General features: G+C 61.0%; 1 long non-coding RNA gene across 3 annotated transcripts; it reads left to right on the forward strand.

Moving 5' to 3' along the window:
* The first annotated feature begins 3,820 nt into the window (after nt 1–3,820).
* Nucleotides 3,821–7,883, forward strand: LOC123635987. 3 transcript variants are annotated; one of them, XR_006734267.1, is made up of 3 exons: nt 3,821–4,131; nt 5,122–7,271; nt 7,368–7,883. It is a non-coding gene; the product is annotated as an uncharacterized LOC123635987 (long non-coding RNA). The 3 variants fall into 3 exon arrangements; XR_006734269.1 differs by having other exon boundaries at nt 5,122–5,237; nt 6,078–7,883; XR_006734268.1 differs by adding an exon at nt 4,305–4,409 and having other exon boundaries at nt 3,821–4,098; nt 5,122–7,883.
* The last annotated feature ends 517 nt before the right edge of the window (nt 7,884–8,400 follow it).

Here is an 8,400-nt window from a genome sequence, read left to right on the forward strand (position 1 = left end):
GACTCCCGGGTGAGCGGTGTCCAGCGCGGCGCCCTCCGCGCCCGCCCGCGGGGCCGGCGTCCTGTCGCAGCCCAGCAGACGCGGCCAACTGTCTTCCGCCCACTGTCCAAGCCCGCGCTCCGCAAATGTCCGGAGCTTCAGACTTGAGCTAAGTAAACGCTTCAAAGAAGTGGCCGCCTCGTCTGTCTGGGAGGGGCGCGGAGGCTGGCAGTCAGGTGGCAGTGGTCTCCTGCAAGACAGCGGCCGGTGCAGAAAGTGACAGCTGGGAGCTGACCCGGAGGGAGAGGGTCCTAGTGCTGGACCCAGCAGTGACCAGGATGCCCCCAAATGCCCGACTGCAGGGACCACATGTTCAGATGCGGAGCGGGGCTAAGGTCCAGAGGTCGGCCCAGGGACCTGGGCAGCCACAGCTGCGAATCCACCAGAGGAGGCTCCAGTGCAGAGGGACGTGCCACCTGCTCTGTGACCATGGAGAGGAGAAAGGCCTGGAGCACGCAGGGGTGGGAGGGAGGCAAGGGACCAACAAGAGGCGACTGTGGGTCACCCAGGCTTGGAGGAGGGAAGCCCAGTGAGGTACCAGGGCGGGCCTTCAGAACCTGTCAGAGCTGGGCTGGACGGACCGATGGCCCTGGGAGGAAGTGACTGGGCAGTGAGGTCACAGTCCCCAGCACCCCACATGCCATCCATCCCCTCTGAGAGACAGCAGCTTTCATGGCAGGAAGGTGACACCATGGGACCCACAAGTGCCCGGCTGGCCCGAGGAGCCCAGTAGGGAGCGCGGGGGGAGCCCCAGAGCAGCGGGGCTCCGGCCCCTGAGGAAACGCCTGCCCAGAGCTGCAGTTTTCATGGCTCGCTGCTGCCTGGGGTCAGGCCAGGTTCAGGGTCCCTGCCCGGCGGCTCCAGAACAATTCTGCAAATCCACCTCCCGGCACACCCAGGGCAGCATATGCCTCCCAGATTCTCGGAGGCTGGGGCTTCACTGCCCATGCACATCCTCGCCACACTGCAGAGCCAGCAGGTCCCACCAGGCTGGCCCCACTCCCCAGGGGCCAAGAGCAGCTGGGCCACCCGCCCACCCAGAGACCGGAAGGCTGGACACTGGAGGTGGCCTGACCTGTCAGTGACGCCCCTGCATTCAGGGCATAGGTGGGCACCAGGATCCAATTATGCCTGACAGGGCCACCTGGGACAAACTCTAGCCCTCCTGAGGCTGAGAGGACAGGCGTTTTCCCACCCAACAGCGCTCTATGCAGTCACCACCCTCTGGGGAGGGCCCTGATTGCCTGCCCACCTGGCCACCCTGCCCCTCAGCCCCACTTGGCCTGTTCCTCCTCTGCAAAGTGGGGTCACAGTGACATCTACAGCCTGGGGCTGCTGTGAGCACAAATGATAGCCCAAGAGGCTGAGCTCAGCTCCCGGCCACACCAAGTAATCGTCCAGGGGAATGGGGGAGGGGCAGTTGGCAGGCCCACCTGAGGTGGCCTGGGCCTGCAGGGTGCTCTCCTGGGGGATGTAGTCAGTCACCCAGGAACTTCTGGATGAAGTGCAGCAGCACTTTGTCACCACCTGCAGCCCCAGCAGGTGGTCAGGGGCCCGGGAGGCTGTCTGCCCCTTACAGGCATGTGCTGGGAGGAGGGAGGGTTGAGCAGCCCTGGCTGATCACGACCCCTACCCAGTTACTGAAATGAGTGAGCTGTTCTGCCCAAAGCCGACACTCAGAGCTGGGCCACACTGCACAAGAGCTGTGTTGAGATCGACAAGCCAGAGAGAGGGGCAGGGTGCAGTCACCGGATGCAGAAAGGCCTTCCCACCTGAAGCTGTGGCCCAGGGCCCTCCAGACCCACCTGTGCTGGCCACCAGCAGCCCTCCACTCCGGCAGGCCCCCAGGCAGCCTTGGCCTGGAGGTCGGGGGGCCAGGGCCCAGGTCAGACCTAGAGGCAAGGCCCCAGGGGCTCCCGCCTGCCCTTGTGCTGGACCACCTTGGCTATCAGAAACCTTGGCAGCCACGTCTCGCGCAGGCTTCCCAGGGCAGCCGGCAGGTGCCCTGCGAGGACACCAGCTCCTAGGCCAGACTCTGGTGAAGCCTGAGTCCAGAGTCTGCCCGTCCCCACCAGATGCACAGACCAGTTCCCGGGTCAGCCCCGCCCCACCCAACCCAACCCACCCATCTCACCGGAGGCTCAGAGGTGGCATGGCACAGCCCAGCCCACCAGCGGGCTGGGCACTCAGCCGGGGTGCAGGGAGGATGGACTGGGCCCCAGGCTGGGTGTGCCGGAGCATCTGGCTCAGGGGAGGGGCATGTGGCACAGGCACCAGAAGGCTGGCATGGCCCCTGCCTGCGGCACCAGGCTCCACACCCCTCTGGTGGTCTGGGCACTGCAGCCTGTGTGGAGCAGGCCCCGGGTGAGAGGCCTCCTTAGAGACACCCAGCACCCGAGAGAGAATCGGCAGAGGCTGGCCAGGGCAGTCTATGCCACCAGAGCCGACCTGCCTGGGAAGGCCTGAGTGCACAGCAGAGCAGAAGCGCCAGGCGGACTCTGCCCCTCAGCCCATGCCAGCCCCAGGGGTACCCCCACGTACACACTCACTGCTTGGACCCCACCTCCTTATAGAACTGCTTGCTTTCATCCAGGTAGAGCTCTGGAAAGCAGAAGCCATGGTGTGTGCACCATCCCTGGCCCCAGCTCCCACCCCACCCGCCACCCAGGCTCACCCTCCTGCACGCGGCCATCTGTCCTTCAGTGCCCAGCTCACCCACCAAGGGCTGCGAGAGGCAGAGCAGGGCTGAGTGTCCCCACTGTTCGGGGGAGGGGCTGAGACCCAGAGGTGACAGGTGGCACAGGAGGGGCAGAACTTGCCAGAGTCTGCCACTGGAGCCAGGCTCTGCAGGGCACACTGTGGCTGTGGGCTGGGGACAATGAGGCAGGGACAGATGAGGGCCAATGACCTATGAGCTACCAAGGCCCTCCCGGAGAGAGAAGGGCCAGGGCTGCACGAGAAGGGGCTGCTGAACGCCTGAGATTGGGGAAGGGTCTTCGGAACTGTAGGGCAGACGACGGGGACAGCGGGGGACCACCTCCCGCGAAGGAGCCTCCGTCCAGGGACTCCCGGAGGCCCAGGGCCTCGGCCCCACGCCCGCCAGGTGCACGCCGTGCTGGCCCAGGGCCGCCCGGAGCTGCTGAGGCCCCGGCGACACCACAACACTCCACGCGGCCGAAGCGCCGCAGCGCAGCCACCAAGAGCCCGCTCCCGCCATAGGCCCCGCCCCGCCCCGCAGGCCCCGCCCCGCCCCGCAGGCCCCGCCCCAATATGGCCGCGCGCGTCGCAGCCCCGCCCCCAGCTGCGCAGCTGCGGCGGGAGCACTGACAGGCGGGCCGCCACGGCGCAGGAGCCAGTGCGCCTGCGCGGGGGACGGGCCGGGGCGGGGGTCGCGAACTCTAGGGGCTGCGGGCGGGGTCCCGGCAGGCGGGGCGTTGTGCCGCCGTGTCCCGCCGCGCCCACGCGTGTCGCCTGCAGACCCGGAGACCCGGCCCGGGCTGTAAAGGGCGGCTGGCGGGGGCCCGGGCGTGGGAAGACGGGCCGTCGCCGCGTCGGAAGGGAACTGTCGCCCAGCGCGGGCCGAGCAGAGCCCGAGGCGGGGAGTCGCTCGCGGCCCCGGGAGCAGGGCGGGCTGGGGGGCACCCCGGGGAGCGGGGGGTCCCGGGCGGGATGCGGCCAATTCCAGAGACCCTCCAAGCAAGAGGGGGGTCAGAGGTCAGTCTCCCCCGGCCCGAGCCCGCCGAAGCCGCAGGCCCGGCCTCCCCCCCCCCGCCCGCCCCGGTGGGCGCAGGCGCAGAGCGGGGTCGGGGCCCGGGAGGCGGAGAAACCCTAAGGGATCGGCAGGCCCGGCCTCCCGCCCCGGTGGGCGCGGGCGCACGGATAGGGGCAGCGGGACACCCCACCCGGGAGGCCAGCTGGGCCCCGGAGTTAGATCGACGTGAGACAGGCGGGAGAACAGGTTTATTTGACACAAGTTTCCGCGGCACCGGGACCCTCGTGAGGAATGACGCCGGTGGAGCAATTAGTCGCCTCCCTGCCAGGCGGATGAGGAATGCTAAGGTGTGAGGAAGGTTACCTGGGCAGGCTGAAAAGGTCAGAGTTATTTGACAATTGTTAAATTGTTAATTGAGAATTCGCTGTCTCAGCTCCTCGTGACCGAGCTAAGGATCTTTCCAGCGCAGGGGGGTGCCTCTCACGTGGGAATGTCACCTTCAGCTTTTAAGAAAGGGAAGGTCAGAATGATCTTCTCGGACCTGTTTTTTAAGTAGGTTCAATCCAAGGTAGTCAGTATGCCAGGCCAGCCTATTTTGGGGTGGCATCTTCTCCACTCCCTCACGCGCTGTACACGCATGGCACACACGCTGTAAAAGGTAAATGTATTCACTTTTTACTCGAGTATAATGTACATGCAGAAAATCTCTCCTCCCTTCCGCATATAAACTCTCATCCATCCGCGACCTGACCTCAGCTTCCACAAGGTTGTGCTGGGGTGACGACCCCCAAGCCTCAGCAGGTCACAGCAGCCAGGTTCCCTCCTGCTCGTGCCTCGAGTGGGCTGTGACATGGCTCTGCTCTTCCTGCCTCCTCGTTCTGGGGTCCGCGCTGAGGGAGCCGCAGCTCGCTGGAACGTGCCGTTCTCCTGACAGTGGGCAGAAAAGCAGGAGACGTAGGGAAACCGTGCCGGGCTCTTTCAGCTGTTGCACAGAACTGGGACACATCGCTTCTGCTCCTGTGCCTTTGGCCAGAGCACGTCATGTGGCTGAGATGGGTGTCAGTGGGGCAGGGAAGTGAACGTCCTCAGGGCAGTGTTGGCTAAGCCGGCCTGTTACCGTGACTCAGATGCTGACAGGGACAGGAGACTTCTGGGCCAGAGACACAGGACTTGGTACTACTGCTCAAGCAGCACGAGCACCTGCACATTTTGTCTCGTTCCCTGTGCCCCCAAGTTCCTCAGCGGCCACGCAGGTGGGCCGAGTGGATGCTGCACCCGCAGTGGGTTTGCATTGCTGCTAAGGACCCCTGAGCTAGGCCGTCCACTGTGTCTGTAGCAGACAGTGAGTGAGCCCCTCTTTGTCCCTCCAGGGTTCTCCAGGCAAGCACCACCCTGAGAAATGACCCCCGGGAAGGATGCTCAGGGCTTTCATTCTTGGCACGCCCTGCGAGAGTCGAGAGTCACGGAGCACTACAGACCCTTGGAGGTTGGCCTTCTTAAGGGGCCACAGCGAGTGTGAGAGGCCATGAGACCTCACACCGTTTTGGGCTGCCCGGGATCGAAGGCTTGAAAACGGTTGTTTCATTTAACTTGTCCACTCTGTAGCTGCTGAAGGAGGGAGGGTGTCTTGGTACATTCAGGCTACTGTAAGAAAGTATCATAGACTGGGTGGTTCATAAACAACAGAAATTTGTATCTCCCAGTTCTGAAGGCTGGGAAGTTCAAGATCAAGGTGCCAGCAAACCTGGTGTCTGGTTCCTGGTTCGTAGCTAGCGGGCACCTTGCTGTGTCCTCACCTGGTGGAAGGGGTGAGGGTCTCTCCGGAGCACTAATCTCATTCGTGAGGACTCCGCCCTCACAACCTAACCACTTCCCAGAGCCCCCCCTCCTAATTCCATCACACTGGGGGTTCCAGCATGTGGATTTGGGGGTGGGGACACAGGGTAAATGGCTATGAGGGCCATGACCACCTGCAGCAGCAGTTCTGTGGGGCTTCTTGAATGTGGGCTGGTGTCTTTTATCAGTTTGGGGACATTTTCTACCATTATCTTAAAAGAGTGCCTCTCTGTGTCCCTCCTCTAACTCTGAGAAGCCAAATACACACATATTAGATCTTTTAACTAGTAAATCTTGGCCCGTCCCGTGAGTGTCTTGTTCTCTGTTGTGTTTCTGTTTTCTGCCCACAACTGTTTCCGTGCCTGCTGGCATCTTTCCCGTTGGCCTGTCCCCCCTCTGCTGTCACCTGTCACCAGGCCCAGTCTGCTGTAAACTCGTCTAATGAAGTTAATCAGCGGTGCTAGGATGTCTTTCTGATTCTTTCTTATAGGTTCCAATTAGCTGTGAAGTTCTCCTTCTGCAGATCTCTTTCATGCTGCTTTTCCTCTGTTTTTAGTCACACGTTAACCACGGTTATTTAAAGATACTTGTCTACCCGTATCTTGACATCTGCAGTTGTGCTTCCGTTGCCTGTTTTCTCCAGATAATCGCAAACACCTCCCCACCTCCTCTCCTGACTGCATCTCTGCTCTTGCCTGGGACCCTGCAAACATCAGGGAGGTCTGCTGAGGACACAGAAACACGCGTGTGAGCCCAAAGAGGTAGTTGTCAAGGTGTGGGGAGCTCTCAGGGCTCCTTTGGGTGCTGGGTCTGGCACCACCCAACTGGATGACATTGGGTAATCACCTACCTTGCCTGAGCCTCAGTTTCCTCGAAAACTAGAACCTGGTGGCCAGGTTGTGCACTGCACATTCTGTCCTCAGCCGCTCGGAGCACATGCTCCTCCCTCCTAGGCAGCAGGAACCACAGCCCCCTGCAGCCTGGAGGATGCCAAGGGCTCTAGCTCCGTCCACATGGCCCTTGGCCCCTGCCATCCTGCCCATCCCCTGCCGCGAGGCCTGAGATGTCGCCATCGGAAGCAAGCCTCAGGGACGCCAACAAAGTGGGCAGACTCCAAAGGACGCCCGGGTTTCCCCAAGCCCCACCCTATGCACAAAAATGTGATTTCACCAATTCTCTATCATCCTACTGAACGACACTTACTGAATGGAACCATTGCCTTAGTTTCCCAATTCTGCCTCAGCGTCTGTTGAAATGAGTTTAGGATCCCCCCGATGTCAGGTATTTAGAGTGCACGCCCGTATACGCCTGGGCACAGGGTCCCAGAGAGCATCAGCCGTTGACGTAAAACAGAGGACTCGGTCCGGCTGCAGGGTTCTCTGTGCTCCGTGCATAGGTCTTCCCTCTCCACCCCCGCAAGGAAAGCGTGGCCATCTCCGGTGTCCCAGGGCTACAGGCTGCTGCAGACCTCTGGGGAAGAGATGTTCGAGGCTGGCGCCTGCCCCGCCCCATACAGGCCTGGGCCCCGAGTCTGCCATCTGGCTCAGCAGATGAGGAGTTCGCTGACGGCGCTTTGCTTCCAGTTGGAAACTGCCTGTCCTGAACCTGCCGTTCCTCTCCTGGAAGCATCGGCAGTGCTCATGTCCTGGACGTGGCTTAGTGGCACCAGCACCAGTGGTCTCAGGTCAGGTTCCCTCTAAGCAGGTTGGGTTCGGAGCCTCGAGGTGACAATGATGAATGAATATCAAAAAATCAAACTCATGTCCCACCTGCTTGGCAGACCTGTGAACATCCAAACTTCAGAGTAGCGTGACGTGACCTGGTCGGTGTGGGAGGTGTCCCCTGGCTGCAGTGAGGAGCCAGTGCCTCTCCACCCAGGGGACGTCAGGACAGAGACAGTGGGAGGCACCTCCTCAGCTCCGGGAACGCGTCACACACGGGCTTGGAGGGGTCGGCCCTCCGCTGTCTCCTCAAACGTCCTCTCCTTACAAAGCTGGCCGGGGGGGGGGGGGTCTCCAAATTTGGCAGAACTCAACCCATAACGCACAGCATTTGGATATAGTTCACTGTTGTTTTCTTTTACGTTTTTTTAAATTATTTTTTTAATTGTGGTAAAGTATACATAACATAAAATTTACTATTTGAAGCACTTTTCAGTGCACAGTGCAGTGGCATTAAGCACGTTCACATTGCTGCAGCCGTCACCAGCAGCGTCTCCGGAACTTTCTCATCTTCCCAGACAGAAACCGTCTCCATTAAACACTAACTCCCCATCCCCGCCCCGGTGACCCCCATTCCAATCTCTGCCTCTGAATTTACTATTCCAGGGACCACGAAGGAGGGGAATTGTGATGATGTTTGTCGTTGATGACTGGCTGGTTTCGCGCGGCACAAGGCCCTCTGAGTCCGTTTCCGTTCTAGCCTGTGTCAGAGCCACCTTCCTCTTGTGGCTGAGTGACACTCCGTTGTGTTCCTGGACCACATTTTCTTTATCCACTCAGCTGTCGGTAGACACTGGGCTCGCTTCCCTCTCCTGATGGTTGTGTCATCACAGCTCATGCGACCTCTAACTCCTGGCCTCGAGCGATCCTCCCACTTCGGCCTCCCAGAGTGCGGGGCTCACAGGCGTGAGCCACCGCACCCGGCCTCATTTTAATTTTTTGAGGAACCCCCACATGGTTTTCCACGGTGGCCACACCACTTTACGTCCCACCAACACGGCACAATGGTTCTAACTTCTCTGCAGAATCAAAAACACTTATCATTCTCTGTTTGGGGGGCGCTTTTGTAACAGCCGCCGGAGTGGGTGTGAG

Source organism: Lemur catta, chromosome 3 (genome assembly GCF_020740605.2).
Source record: "Lemur catta isolate mLemCat1 chromosome 3, mLemCat1.pri, whole genome shotgun sequence".
Taxonomy (NCBI): domain Eukaryota; kingdom Metazoa; phylum Chordata; class Mammalia; order Primates; family Lemuridae; genus Lemur; species Lemur catta.